The sequence below is a fragment of the Cyprinus carpio genome, chromosome A15 (assembly GCF_018340385.1).
Source record: "Cyprinus carpio isolate SPL01 chromosome A15, ASM1834038v1, whole genome shotgun sequence".
Taxonomy (NCBI): Eukaryota; Metazoa; Chordata; class Actinopteri; order Cypriniformes; family Cyprinidae; genus Cyprinus; species Cyprinus carpio.
In genome coordinates this window covers 253,351-269,142 of record NC_056586.1, presented here as the reverse complement: position 1 = coordinate 269,142, position 15,792 = coordinate 253,351, and the positions used below count along the sequence as shown (strand labels likewise).

General features: G+C 42.7%; 1 pseudogene; it reads left to right on the top strand.

Moving 5' to 3' along the window:
* Nucleotides 1-11,285: 11,285 nt before the first annotated feature.
* LOC122147613 lies at nucleotides 11,286-15,151 on the top strand (annotated as a pseudogene).
* The last annotated feature ends 641 nt before the right edge of the window (nucleotides 15,152-15,792 follow it).

Here is a 15,792-nt window from a genome sequence, read left to right as displayed (position 1 = left end):
TCAGTAGGGTGCGTGGTTGAGTCACTGCTAAATGATCAAGTCCAATCGGAAAGTAAGCGTTGGTTTAATTAACTAACTAGCATTCAAACATGTGGATTCATTTCAGGCTTCCATATCTATTAGAGTGGACTACAGGTAAATTGTAGACGATATACGTAAAAGCTGAATACAACCCACGACTGCTTGCAAGCTGAAAGACTGAAGAGCGTGGCTCTGAGGTCGCGGATCTGGCTCGGTAATGAAACACAGTGCCGTACGTGAGGAGGAGCAGAGTGTAGACAGCCTGCACCACAGAACGGTACCTGCACATCACATGACAGACAGAAATCGTCATGTTAGTTAGTTCTGGATGCTGCGTTTAAAGGGTTACGGCTGAACCTCGCTTTCAGATTTGTACAGTCAGTTGAGGAGGAGAGTTTTAACAGAGAGAAGGAGATGGCGGAGCCGTCGGATCATACGCTAAGAACCGTGAGAAGGCACAGAGACTTCCAGGGAAGGTGTAGCCCGCTCAGAAACACCACACGTACTCACATACCACTTTCACATTCGCCTCACGAGGATCTTTTCATTTCTTTTGCTTGTGGGCTGAAATTATGACTGACGATGTCAGGCCAACATTAATTATGAGAAGTGTGACGTGCCTCTATTTCTTAGCAGAAGACGCTGTGAGAAAAAACTGAGGGCCAAACTTGAACCACTGACGTTTTCGTGTCATCGCTGCTGTTTGTTATTAGTCTCAATCAGATTTTATCTTAGCATGTGCCGATGATATTTTATTTTTCTGTGTCTGTTGTTGTGTATTTTAAGTAAATGTTGTTTTAATTTAATCGGATTCGTCATCAGTGTGTATTGTGAATAATAATACACTGCCTCCGCTACGATCGTTTTCCTGTTGGCGTCTCTGGAATTTGTGCAGCTCCTGCAGTAACACATAAGCAGACGTCGTTACATCTAGTACTAGTTGAGATCAGGACCTAAACCAACTCCTGGCCCGTGCACTGAGCGGGCATCAAACCAGAGCACACTGCCGGCACCTGCTAGTAATCTCAGTGTTTAGAGTAGCCGCCCTAAGTGTAGTGGTTTTAGATCTGGAATGGCTTTGGGCTGAAATATTAATTAGGGGTCAACGCAACCTAATTTTGAAAAAGGTTGAAAAACCTACTTTTTTGAGACAAGTTTGTCTGATTTTCACTAAATTTGGCCTTCAGCTTGTTATTCAAACCAAAACTGTGGCAAAAAAAAGTTAAGGGAATTCAGAGTTATTTAGTCAAACCCTTCTTGATAATTTAGCAGTGTGTGTGAGAACAAATTATGATGAAGAACACGACAAAAAAATTAAACATTGGAGGCTATCTATCTCTGCACTGCTTTACATAGAACCAAAACTTGGTGTGGGTTATAATAAACCAGGGACTTGAGGCTACCTGCCAGTTTCAACACAGCGCCACCAAAGTGGTTTAGGGATTATGAAAAAATTATAATTTTTTTGTAACCACTACATGTGGACCCAAAAGATCATCCGTTTTCCACAAGACCACAATATAACTGGGAGTCCATCGGTTCAGAGGTGTTTTCATTCCGTCAGCGGGGGTGACTATCAGGGTCCAGTGCTGCTCTGTTTTATAAGAACAGAGATTCGTTAATTTTCCTCTTCAAACCGTATGACTGTTACTGGAAATTAAAGGTGGATGATGAAACTAACTTTTCTTAAACTAAACGCTCCAAAACTGAAGTCTTATTAATTGGCACTCCTTTGAATGTCAGTAATTGTAAAGTTTAGAATTCAGTAGACAACACCCAAATTGCCCACTTCTGGTCATGTTCGTAATTGGGGGGTATTTCGATGCCCAGCAACATTTACACTCCATTTTAATAACATCCGAAGGTTGCTTCTTTTCCATTGAGAAAAATTGCGCGCATCAGACTGTTTCTCTCAGTGCTGATGCAGAGACGCTAGCCATGCTGCCTCACCTCAGGCTGTATTATTGTTAACTCTCGCTTTGAGGGTTTACCAGCAAAAACTCTAATAAGAGGTTGCAATATATTCAAAACACTGCCGCCCGTGTTTGATCACCACCTCATCACGTCATCCTCACACCGGTGCACGCACTCGCACTGGCTTCCCGTTCTCACGTATGATTTAACGTTCTATTTAACTTATAAAGCGGAGTACAATGGGTGGCTCCCGATTACATCTGTGACTGTGGAAGCAATCCATCCTGCCGATCTCTCGCCTCGCTGGCTCTCTCTCTCTGTGTCAGCCTCGTTGTAATAAAAACTATGGGGAAGGGCCTTTTCCTGTTAATGCGCCGAAGTTTGGAAAATACCTGCGCTATTCAGGGATGAGGCTTCTGTGGATTGTTTAAGAGACTTCTTAAAAGACATATCTTTTTACTCAAATTTTCATTTATAAAGTGTGTATTTTTTTTTTTTTTTTTGAGACTTTTTTTTTTACTGCAAATGTTTGTTTGATTGTTTGACTAATTTGTATGTTGTAGGCGCTTTGAGCATCGCTGTGAAAGGCGTTCATTATAAATAAAATTCATATATTCTATATTATGTTATTATTCTGATTCATGTTTGGGATGACCATAAACACCAGACAAAGATCTCTGGGACCCGAAAAAGAGTTGCTGGAAAAGGTCACAAAACCATCTCTGAGGAAGTCAAATTCCCTAGTCAGCTTGGTGTAGTATGGAGGAAATTCAGAGCGAGCATTGTTCCCTCCACCGAAGGTGTTTGACCAGCAAAGCTAACTCGAACGCAAGACGTGGTATTAGTCTGTGAGGCGCAAAGGGAACCCAGGGTACCTTCGAGCCACTCTAAAGGTCTCTTCCACATTGGATGATGTAATGTTAAGGGGACAAGCATGGTGTTATCGTAGTTACTTTGTTGCTGCCAGTCTGCAGTTTGCTAGAAGATTACAGAGTGTCGTGGGGTCTTTAAAAAGTATAAAAGTTGATAAATCAATTTAGGAGAAATTAAAGGCCCTTAAAAGTATTAAAAAGAAGTCTGAAATTGCCCATTTTTCCAAGGTATTAAATTTGTATCATCTTTTCATATGTATATTCATCTGAATAGTTGGGTTCTGTGTGGTTTATTTATGGAATCCCGCAGGATTGACGTCCACTTCTGTGTGATCGCGCGGGGCTTGTGGATCCCGCTCTCCTGAAATTCTGACCATTACCGCATGCTCCCATCACGCTCCTGCGAGTTTTGTATCCGCTTCACAAACATTCTAATATAATCGTCTGTATATACTGTATCCCATCAGGGCGCCCGTATCAATCTGCGGGCGTTATTTAATCCCTTTTGAATGAGGCGCTCGCAGTCGCAGTTAACTTTTGATTTCGTGAACATGTGTGTGCACTGGTGAAAGGAGACATCTTACGATAAAAAGAGATTTGTAGCAAATGAATTCGGAGTGCTGTTGAGGAGCAATCCTCCAACATCTTATCAGTCATCTCTCGTACTTTTGACCCGTGACCGTCAATCTGACCTTCTGCAGCTCGTGTTGCGGTTGCAGGGTTTGTGGTTCCACAAAATGGGGTCTCCTTTATAAACGTTGCCATGGGGTATTTTCCCAGTGAGTAAGCGTGTTTGAACTATTGCATGAACTAAATCTGGTTGAAATGCTTGCACTGAACATTTTGCATTTTCTACCTGTAATATAAAACTGTGCTACATGTTTTAGGCCACACTAGTAGGACAAATTTGAGCGTGTCTATGTAAATGTGATAACAGTGACTGTAAAATATGTATTTTAAGTGATGGAAATGGCATTTTTATATATTGGGACATGGTACATTGGGCTACTTTGGGCTGTTTATTTTATTTTTACTGCCATGGGCTTGGGATGCACAATTAATCAAGGATGTAAAAGTTTGTGGATCATTATTTAACCTTCCATGATCATTCCGACACGATCAGGAGTTGTCAAGTCTGCATCAGGATCAAGCACTGCGTACTCACAGGTGAAAACTGGTCTGATCATTCAGGTGTTTTGTTCAGTGAGAAAGATTCCACAAAACCAGCTATGCTTTGACAGAGAGTTTATAAGAGCTGATTTTTAACAAATCCATCTTTAGAACATACTGTGTGAACTCATTGTCCCGTTAGCTCAGATGAGCTTTATTTTCCCCTCCTCAGGACTTCGCTGTCGCTGTTTTGTTTTATTGGTCCTAAGTCTGTTTCTTCTTAGGGTTGCATTGGTTAGTCACTCAGTTATTTATCTTTTGTTATGTTCCCCTCCAGTCTTAATCATGTTTGTATTTAGAATGAGAAGGTATCACAAAAGTCAGTCCTTTTAGTTTGTGCTATCATTACAATTCAAATATATACGAAATGTAATTTAAAGTGTCACCGATGGTAGACCGGTAAAACCTGGGCGTGGTGATGAGGTCTTTAAAATGTATGAAATGATTCTTAAAAAGGTTTCCTTAAATTTAACTCCATGATCCTGCTATATACCCTGGCTCAGTGGACAAACCCGATGACTACTGTACTAGATGTGTCTGTGGATGAATGAGACCAAGATATTAACTTTGGTTGTTTAACATGAGCAAGCGGTTCTGAACAAAGGAAAACACTTGCATTCCAGCGTAAGAAAACTTCCCTTCGTCTGTTAGTGTTGTTTGGGGGCCTGTTGCTGCGTTCTGGTCCAGGACGGCTTGCCATCAATGATGGAACATGGAATTCTGAATTATACCAGAAAATTTTAAGGAAACCAGGAAAAACTGAGATCTCAACGAGAAAGTGGGTCCAGCAGCGACCCCAGAAACACAAGGCTTTCTACCAAAGAATGGTTAAAGAAGGACAAAGTGAATTTTCGAACGGCCCGAGTCAAGTCCGACCTTAATCCAATGTTGTGTAAGACTAGAAGCAGCAGTCATGTGAGGAACCACACAAACCATCACAGAGTTGAATCTCGTCTGTAATGAAGGAATCTGGTGTGCAGGACTCATCAACACTTACAAGAAACACTTCGTTCATACCAGATACTGAACCCAAAGATTATCCACACTTGTTGCCACTGACAGATATGTAACAAACTGGAATCATTTTTTCTCTCAATTTAAAAAAAAAAAAAAAAAAAAAATAAATGACAAGTGTATAATTTTTGCTCATTGAACTCATATATAAAACCTGAGTTAGACTAACAGCCAGGACTTTCACCTTGGGCACTTATATATCATGCGCTCTTTATATTGTTTGGTTTGATGCTTCTATTTGTTCTCGTGGTAAGTCACTTAGGATAAAAGACAAGCATTGCTAAATGACTAAATGGTAATGTTTATAACTTGACTCACAACTTCATTGTGAACTCAGATACACCCTGGATTTCAGACAATGAAAAACCAGTGTAGCCACCCTGTAGAGATCTCGTTTCCTTGATTAATGAATGTGTGTGTATGACAAGCAGATATGAATCTGAGGCAGGATCAGTCCTGCACCACACATTCCAGCCCTGCAGGGGTCCTATGTGTAATGAAGGCAGGCAGGGACAACACTCTTAAACGGAGCCAATGAAGTCAGCTGTTATTTTGAGAACTGGGTATATTATGCTAATAGCGACACGACGGTCCACATGGAATGCATGTATGCAAACATCAGACGTTATAATTTGTTCGTGAGGGGTTATGCAATCGGCACGGTGTTGTGTGTGTGTGATGTCCAGCTGTATGTAATGCTCACAATGTCCTATTAGACTGTTGATTGCAACGTCTTATCTTTCTCAGGTAGAACAAAGTCCTTAATTTCACTAAACTGTACTTTGTATTGTAACTAATTTACTGTAACATGGTAGCATCAGTAAAGCAATGCTGCGATGAAATTAAGAAGAAAGGATTAAAAACATCGCTAAATTTAGAAAAGGTAAATGAATACGGCTTTTTTAAAACGTAATTATTACTTTCAAAGATGTCCAGAATGTGTACCGTGTTGAGAGACATGTTCACATTTGTTGCCGTTAAACACTGTAAAACTAAACTGTTTGTCCTCTACCACTTAGACTGTAATAAAAACATGGACGTAGTGCCGTGACGTCACACCGTAGATTCCTGAAGAGCGTTTGTCCTGAAGCTCAAAGTGGGCCGAGAGGCAGCCGTCGCCATCTTGGCAGTGTGTCACCGCGCGCGACTCTCCGGGTTAATACGAAAATGGGCAAAAACGGTGGGAGCTGGTTGCTGTAGGCCCACGCCCACCTAGCACGGGACTGAAGTATTCTAGCAAGTGACAATCCACCCTGGCACTCAAAAGTGGCCACGCCCATTAATTAGGCAGAACTTTAAGGCTTCAAGTCCGCGGTGAACCGGAAGTTTGCCAACACGACGTTTTCCCCAGTGTTGTTACGTATTTTCTGAAGAGGAACGGAATATCTAAATGAAGAACAAAGATAGTGGGGCGTGGCTTTATATTCTCCAACTATCACCTGATTTGGACCTTAGAAAAAGTAGGTGTTTCATTCAGAACATGAGGCAGATCTAAACGCAAGTTTACAATCGTGTTGTTTGAGGATTACTCGCCACCTGAAACCAGCCGCCAGCATTCCCCTTCAATCGAGAAATTTAGTTTGCAGCAGGGGAGATGAGGAAGATCGAATAACAGGAGCACCGGAAGATCATTTGTCCGGGAATCAGACCTTACCTGTTTGAGCAATACATGCGTATTGCCACAACCAAAAAATCAAGTCCCTCGGCATCCTCTCACGCGCTGTCATGCTTACATACAACACACAGGCAGCCTGGTCGAAACGGTCAGTTTGATGGGGCTTTGTATCGGATGCTAAGCCGACACCCAAAACGTCAAAACCTACTCATCAGGGAAGTTGCTCCAGCAGAGGGGATGGTCCTTTTCAGTTTTGATTAAAGATTACAAGACAAAAAACAATTTGTGTGGATTGACTTTCAATATGAATTGTTCACCACAAAACGTCAATGCTAGGCAACAAATTAATATGGTCCATTTTGATTTTCAGGTTGACATTTACTATAATTTTAACTTATTTATAAAAAAATTCACGTTGTCATGAAGGCAATTAGCTATATAGACCACAATCCTTTTTTTGCAGCCAGGAGTAAACGTTTTTTTTTTTCTGCTGTAAAAGTTGGGCATTTTAACATGAGGTCTATGGACTGGACCTCTCTTCGGGCAGCCAGCCTCTAGCGGCCAGTAAATGACCTGCAGGTTAATACACTTGTCCTTGTGGGCTTCAGGGGAGAGAGCTCGGTCCTTACTTAACTACACCCCATCGACTGTATAAAAACAGACAGAACCATGGCCATAATGTGTGTGTTGTGTGTCTGCACCGAGCTCTGTCTCTTCTCATCTCTTGTTTATTTTTTTTTTTTTTAACTTAAAATACAGACATTTAGAAATGGTATTGATATAACTGTTGCTGTGAATGCTGTCACGTCGCTGACACAGTGCTATCACTAATGCCGGTTCCCTGGTTGATTTGTGCTACCTTCCCCATAAGAACCAGTGGGTAGCACAATCGACAAAACAAAAAAAAAAAAAAAACATAAACACATGCTACACATCAGATCAGTGCTTTATTAACGCCCACACACTATCCAACTCATAAACCTACCCTTCACTGTAATGCAAATGACAGTAATTATTGGGTGTTCATTCAGCGTGAGAAAACTGACGCAATATTGCGTTGCGCAATGCGCATTATAAGCCCGTGGTAGGACGAAAGTCATGACAAAGACCGGGGGTCGTTCTGTTAATACTTTTAATTTTTTACAGATGCAAGTTTCAATTATACACTGAACGTGTTTCATAAAGACATAAAAAGTGTAACTCCTTGATTCGGTTATTTCCTGTTGGAAAACGCCCGCCCAAGCAAGCAGTCGTGGTGCGCCGATTGATGTGATGGCCGGCTCAGAGGCGCGCGAGGCACGGCAATCCACCTGTCACTCAAGTGGCCACGCCCTTAATTATGCAGAACTTTAAGGCTTAAAGTCCGCGTGAACCGGAAGTTGCAAACGACTTTTGTCCAGTGTTGTGACGTATTTCCGAGAGAAACGGAATACTCACGTTTGATGCTTATAGTCGGCAGAGTTCTATCGATTTGCCCTTGAGCTGAAAAGATGGCCTTAGACTTTCTATCTCCGTGATAAACTGAATATAGAAAGCTCTAGGCACGCTGGGTTCCCGCTTGTTCTGTAAACATTTGTGAATGTTGCTCCTCGCGTAGTATAAAGCGGGAAGACCCGACCATATCACTGAGGCAAGCTGCTATCAGTTGTTTTTGGTTCACCTAACAGCAGATGGGCGTGTTTCTTGGTGTCGATCCTTGCGTTGTGGCAGCTGTCGGAGAGCTCTCACAGGAGCAGGGCCCACAGGCTTTGGTGGTTGGGTGGGGGGGGGCGGGCGTTGCCGTTTTTTTGGTGATAAGTTTCGGGCTTGCAGCGATGAGTGATGAAGAGTTTAGTCCCCCATACACCAATGTCCCGCCATTTTCTGTGAGAAGCACAGAAGGGGCGATGCTGGAGAGAGGGATATGTGTCCGGTGAGAGGGGCTGTGTTCTGGTGTTTCCAAGTGATGTGAGATGTTGTCCCTGTCTTCCCTTGCTGTTTTCGGGTCGTCCTTGGGTGCTGATTCTGATCTGTTTTTGATACATCACAGTCTGGCTGTGAGGAGCTTGTGGTCAGGGCTTCATCCGGGATAGTGGTCCATCAGAATGCTTTTTGTGGCGGGAATGTGTTAGCAGTGTCCTTGTGGATAGTCACCACAGGATGACTCGGACCTGGTGTGTGTGTGGCTTGAAATGCAAGTGGAATGAACATACCTGCTAAGGACTGGCCGTAAGCAGAAGTAAAATTGTTGCCTTAAGCACTCTAGCTCCAAGTTATTGAATTTAGGGTGGAGGCCATGCGGCGGGTTTAAAACGGTTTGTCTACTAGAGCCCCAGAGACAGAAGTAGAGTCGTGTCGTTGCGCGATGAATTGGTACTCAGGGCCTTTTATATTGCAAGATCTTTGTAGCCATGTGTTGGCAGGCCCAAGCAACCGTGAAAATACAATCTTGGTGCCCACTTGCGGAAGTGGCGCAAGCACTGAGTGAAACGTACGGGAACTGTGTGATGTCTTCGAATGTGTCAAAGAGTTCACTGAGTCCTCTTAAGGAGTCTACTGCCTCTTTTTTCCGGGGGAAATACATTCCTTCGCGCCCCAATGGATGAGGATTCGAGTTTCGCAGTCTTGTGGCTTCAGGTCCAATATCTAATTCCTTGTTCACATCAAAACCGTTTGCCTGAGGAGCCGCATGTTGGTTGTAGGCCTGCTACGGATGTTTCTGATAATAGCAGCACCCACTATCAGAGGTCCTGGGCTCGGCTGCGCTCTGAGCGAATGCCGCTGTCTGCTCGACCTTGAAGCGCCTGTTAGGTAGCAGTGTTGCTGCTGGCGGAATCCGAATCATGTTTAATCAAATTGTGGGGATCCTCACCCCATTCATTGCTCATCTGTTCTCAATATGTCTAGGGGGTGGCAGAATACCAGTATTCCCAAGCCGTGTAATATCGAATGACGGGGTAGAGGAATCTAGCAGCATCAGGCAAGTCACCGGAGAAACTCCGTGACCAATCTGATGTCTTAGTGTGTTCCTCGTTTGGGTCTCGCTCCCTGTTTGTGCATCGATTAGTGTGGCCGATCAGTTCGCGGCTTGTTCCTCTACACACTTGGCTCATAACCTGTTGAGATGCAGAAGATCTGGACTCACCGGCTGTATGCTGAAGGGTCCAGGCGACGGTCCCTGCTGAGTTCCGCCTGTTTTTGAAGTCCAGCAAGTAAACTTGTTCTTCCAAGAACCACAATCCTGTTGTAGAGTTTGCAGCAGTTTATGCCACAATTATATCAACAGAGGCATTTCTCTCTCTTCTGTTTGAATGTAGGCGTTGTGTTGCCCGTCTCCGGAAGGTAAGCTCCTGGCAGTGGAAGGCAAAGTCTTCTTTTTGTAGTATAAAAATTTTCCGTCCCAAGAGTTTTTAGTTTTAGTGTTTGTGCCAAAAATCTGTTTTTTTGAGCACTGTGCCTGATCTGCTGAAGTAAAAATCTTAGAAAACTGAGAAAAGTTACAGAAAAATAAGCAAAGCGCAAGACAGCAGTAAGCTAGACTCCGAACTGTAGCAAAGCCGGAAGCAGACAACGCCAAATCCGTCACCTACGTCATCAGGAAAGGTGCTCCAAGGCAGATGGGAGGGGCTTTTCAGATTTTGATTAAAGATTAATAAGACAAAAAAAAATTTTGGTGTGGATTGACTTGCTAATGAATTGTTCCACACCACACAACATCATTTAGGCAAACAAAGTAAATATGTCAATGTTTGATTTCGTTTGGACTTTATATCATTTAAACTGCGTTTAAAAACAAAATTCACGTTGTCATGAAGTGCAAAATAGCGATATCGACCAAAATTCCTTTTTTTTGCACCAGATGTAAAACGTTTTTTTTTTCTGCTGTAAAGTTGGGGATTTTAACCTGAGTCCGAGGGGACGTGACTCTCTTCGGCAGCCAGCGCTCATATCGGGCCAGTAAAGGAACTGCAAGTTTAAGACCCTTCCTTGTGGGCTTCTGAGAGAGAGCTCGGTCCGTACATGTCTACTAGCAGAAACCATGGACTGTGATAAAAAACAGACAGAAACATGGCCCGAATTATGTCGGTGGTGTGGTCCCGGCACCGATCTCTCTCTTTCATTCTGCTGTGTGTGGTTTTTTTTGTTTTGGTATACAGACAATTTAGCAAATGGTATGGATTATAACTGTTGCTGTTTATGCGGTCTCGCCTGACACAAGTGCTTTCACTAATTCCGGTGTCCCTGTGAGTTGTGCTACCTCCCATAAGACAGTTGGTACGCACAAAATGCGAACAAAAAAAAAAAAAAAAACATAAACAATGGCTACCCATCAGAGCGTGCTTTATTCACGCCCAAAATCCTACTCCCAACTCTAAACCTAACCCTTACCTGTAATGCAAATACAGTAATTATGTGTTGTTCAGGCGTGAAAAACTGACCGCAATATTGTGTGGCGCAATGCGCAGTAATAAAGCCTGGTAAGGACGAATGTCCAGGACACCGGGTTCCTTGTCTGTTATATATTTAATTTTGTAAGATGCAAGTTTCAATTATAACTCAGTGAACGTGTTCAATAAGACAATAAAAATTAACTCCTGTGAGTCGTATGGCCCTGTTGGAAACGCCCGACCAATCAGAGCAGGTCGGGTGAGTGAGTCCGATGTGATGTGATTGGCCTGGCCTCGGAGCTGCGCGGAGGCATGGCAGGAGCCCGCAGCGGTCAGAAGCAGCGCTGTTTCAGCCCGGAGCGAATGAACTTTCCTCGGACTCCCGGAGGCGCCTCTCCCCGCCCGTGCTACTCAAGGTAAACCGCAAGTCATAAGAGCACGCGAAGTTGTACAACAGCTCGGTGTTCTTTTTTCATGTGTTGTTGTGGGAGGTGAGCGAATATTATCTGAGTCTGTGCCACGGTGCGTGCTCGTTATTGTTTTGTGCAGCCCCCGAGGCTGATGCAATAACCTGCTCGGATGAACTGAACGCGTTTTGAAGCGCGTCGCTGCCGCTTCTCCAGACTCTTATGTAAATGCGTTGCCAGGTTTCCGCGGCTCATACTAGACCACTCTGCTCATGCCAGAGCACTGACCACCGCGGCGCGCAACTAGGTCAGGAGCTCTATCCGGCCGCGCGGACGCCGTTGTGCGTTGGACGTGGACAGCACACGTGATCCGCGAGGAGGGCATCGACGGGAGCTCGGCCAGTCTCGCGGCGTCGGGACGCGGTCCACGGAGATGTCAGTTAACCCGCCTCTCACACACAAACACCAAACACTCACGTGTGTGCTCACTAGTAGTGTCCCAGATGCTCATGTAGCTGCGCGACTCTGCCCCGTGCAAGTACCCCGAACGCGCTGGTGCGGCTCCGTTGTCCTCCATAAGGCCGCTAGTGACCGTCCTGGGTCCCATCATCAGGTGCTCGAGGGAGCAGGTCAACAAGGTGATCACTGACCACCCCGCGCTCGAGCTCACCCCGGGGGTCAAGTAAGTAGCCAAGCCTCAGCTCTGAGAAAGATGTTTCTAAACTGTTTATTTTATAGGTTTGGTTTGTTTGGCAATGACAGTACTAACTTGCCAAATAACAAACATGGTTATATTTAAAATCGAGTAATTACAGTGTGCCAGTTCTGTTTTACAACACTCTCTATGAAGCAAGCATCGGCTCGCTAGGACTCTCTAGGACTACACACAAGCTACACTACTACACGCATGCAACATTAAGTAAACTTATATATAGCTATCTACAAACCGGAAATCTACTCTATACACACTTTATTAAACAGCACTACAGGGCTCCAGACTGAGTTACTCGCTGTGAGTGTAGTTTTTTGCTGTGAACAGCACTGGTGACTGTATAATGTAGTTTTTACAGGTTCTGCATGCAATGCTTGTTTTGTGATCACATCGTTTGTTCGTTTTGTTGACGTATTACAACGAGACGAAGCGCATCAGTGTTTTAATGGAAGAAAGAGCACTGTAGTAATGTGTTTTCCGTTAATACTTTTAATAAACAGAGTATGACCTTTTAAATTCATAAGAAATGACAAACAGTAAATGCCGTTTTGGTTGCCTCTATAATGCGCGGCGTGGAGCCTACAATCCAAGCATCATATTCTTTTCGTACTTCTAATAAACATGAATGCACATCAGAAGGTGTATTATAAGATTCAGTACATCTGACTGAAAACTAAACGATGCGACTAACAGTGCTTTACCCCTCAGAAGAACTCTTCATTCAGTGGCCATAAGTGCAAATCGATCAGCCAGAAAAACAAGTGTAAAGAGGAGCATTTGTGGCTAAATATACAGTACAGACCAAAAAGTTTGGAAACAATACTATTTTGATGTTTTTGAAGAAGTTTCTTCTGCTCATCAAGCCTGCATTTATTTGATCAAAAAATACAGAAAAACTTAATATTGTGAAATTATTATTACAACTTAAAATAATTGTTTTCTATTTGAATATACTTAAAAAAAAAAAAAATTTATTTCTTTCTGTGATGCAGAGGTGAATTTTTAGGATCCCAGTATCACATGAGCCTTTAGAAATCATTCTAATATGATGATTCATTATCAAAAGTTGGAAAACAGTTTGCTGCTGCTTAATAATTTTTTTTCAGAACATGATGATCCGTTTTTTAGGATACTTTGATGAATTAAAAAGTAAAAAAAAAAAAGACAGCTATGGTTTTTAAAATAAAATATTTTGTACTAACAATAGACACTACTGTTCAGTAATTTGGGGTCAGTAATTTTTTTTATCTTGTCCTTTCTTTTTTTTTAAATAAATCACTACTTTATTCAGCAGGACGTGGTTAATTGATAAAAAGTGATAGTAAAAGAAAATATATTATTAGAATATATATTATTAGAATTTTTTTTTTTTATTTTGAATAAAGGCAGTCTTCTTTTGAAACCTTTTCTTCTTCATCCAATATATTAGACAGCAGAAACTGTTTCCAACACTCATAATTAATCAGAATATTAGAATGAGTTCTAAATGATCATGTGATAGACTGGATGTTACAGTGGTGCCACTGAAGGCTGGAGTAATGATGCTGAAAAATTCAGCTTTGCATCACAGGAATAAATTATTTTTTAAGTTATATTCAAATAGAAAACTATTATTTTAAAATTGTAATAATATTTCACAATATAACTGTTTTTTTTCTCTGTATTTTTGATCAAAATAAATGCAGGCTTGATGAGCAGAGGAACGTATTTCAAAAAAAATTAAAATTAGTAATGTTTCCAAACTTTGGACCCTGTACTGTATGTGCTATAATTGCACATTCATAGTTTACTTAACCGTGGTCTACACAAGAATGCAAGGAGCTAAAGGTGAAACTCCCTCCAGTATCACTGCGTTTTACTAAAGAAGAAAAACAGACTAGATGTGGACTCACGACAACACTGAAGGAGCCCAAACAAACTGATTATGATATCGCCACGGATTCTGTGGTAATAATCAGTTCTTTATGACCCTTCATAGTTCTGAAGTTGGAAAAGACATTTTAGTTCCCAACTTAAGTGAAAGAAAGAAATGAGACACGTTTATTCTGTGGCAATCTAAAAAATAATTTGGCAGCTATTTGTGTTTTATGTAAAAGTGATTTATGTATTTTGTTCGTCCGGAGCGAGCGCTGTAGGTCTGTGTCACAGGTGATGAGTGTTTGTCCTGCTCCGGGAGCTGGTGGAGAAGCTTCATCAGCGCAGCGTGAAGGTGTTTCCCTTCGTAAAGACTCCGGCGGCTTCCGCTGCATCGTTGAACACGTGGCGTCGCAGCTCAAACATCCCTCTCATGCATCAATCACGTCTACGCAAACCGCCTCAAGTTCTTCTTCAACGGTAAGAGCTGCCGCCGCGGACCGCGGGCGCTAGCTAGAGACTGACAGGAGTGTGCTGTGTCCCTCAGGAGAGTACGCCGCTGCTTCGACGAGTCCCAGCCACGGCACAGTCCGGAGGGAAGGGCCGGGTCATCAGCATGCTGAAGGAGGAGTACGGCTTCGGGAAACATCGTGATGATTTGGAGACGGAGCCACGGACCTGGGAGGCCTGTCCTCCTGCGGTGAGTCCTCTACTGAAGCACTGTTTACAGTCGTGCCGCTGAATGATGAAGGTGACGGCGTTTCTGTGTCTCCTCAGAGTGCGTCATCATCGGTTTCGGGGGGAACAGTGGTGCGGCAGCAGGTGAAGGAGAAATCCTCGTGGTACGTCACCAGCTCGGCGAGCTGCTCAAGGAGCTGGAGAAGATCTAGTGATCACCGCATGCTCTATAATCATGCACTAGCTTTGTGCCTTTTCCTAGTTTACCTAACGCACAGTTTTTTAATGGTCGTATGTTTTTAGAGTTTATTATTAAATGATTGTTTACTTAGAAGATAATGCACAGTGTGGTGTACTGTACAGTCAGCATTTTAACTGGACTCAACGTTTGGATGTCAGACTTCGAGAGAACACTATGTCGTACCTTGATAATGAATCTTTTTATGCTAACAACTGTATCCTTCAGTATGCACATTTAAAAAGAGATGTTTTTAATATCAGTCAAGAGAGAATAAACAGAATAACAGCTGTTGTGGTGTTTCATTGTCTGTGTAAACATGACACGGTGCGGTGGAAGGATCATTAATGATTTATTGATTACAGTATTGATCTGAACGCTCTTGTGCTGTTGATCAGAACGTTACAGCAGAGCAGACTGAGCATGCCATGATCACACCAGAACTAAATCAGTCCGTCAGCGGGCTACCGATCAGAACACTTCCTCAGGCATCTCACAACACAGAAGCATGTCTATGTAGAAACAATAAAAAACAAAATACAGCAACTAAAAAATATATAGTTTGTGCACACAAGCTGTCCCCGATGAGGCTCGTCCAGACCCAGTTTCACAGATTTGATTAAACGAGGGCAATTCAGTAACCAACAGTGTATTTAGACATTAGATGTGTTGATAATCTATCTGAATATGTAGGATGGGTTCCTGCTGTATGTAATTAAAAACATGATAGTCTCCATGTGGGGGGTTTATATTTACACAGCTTATAAATATGTCATAAATACACGAGGAGCTTGCAGCTCTTTCTCAGCAGGGACTGAACAATAAAGTGATGATAAATCAGGTCATACGCGTCTAAGGCATTCAGATATGTTTTGCTTTGAGATATGGTGAATCAAAGCTGTACCAGACCAGAAAGGGTTAATACTATAT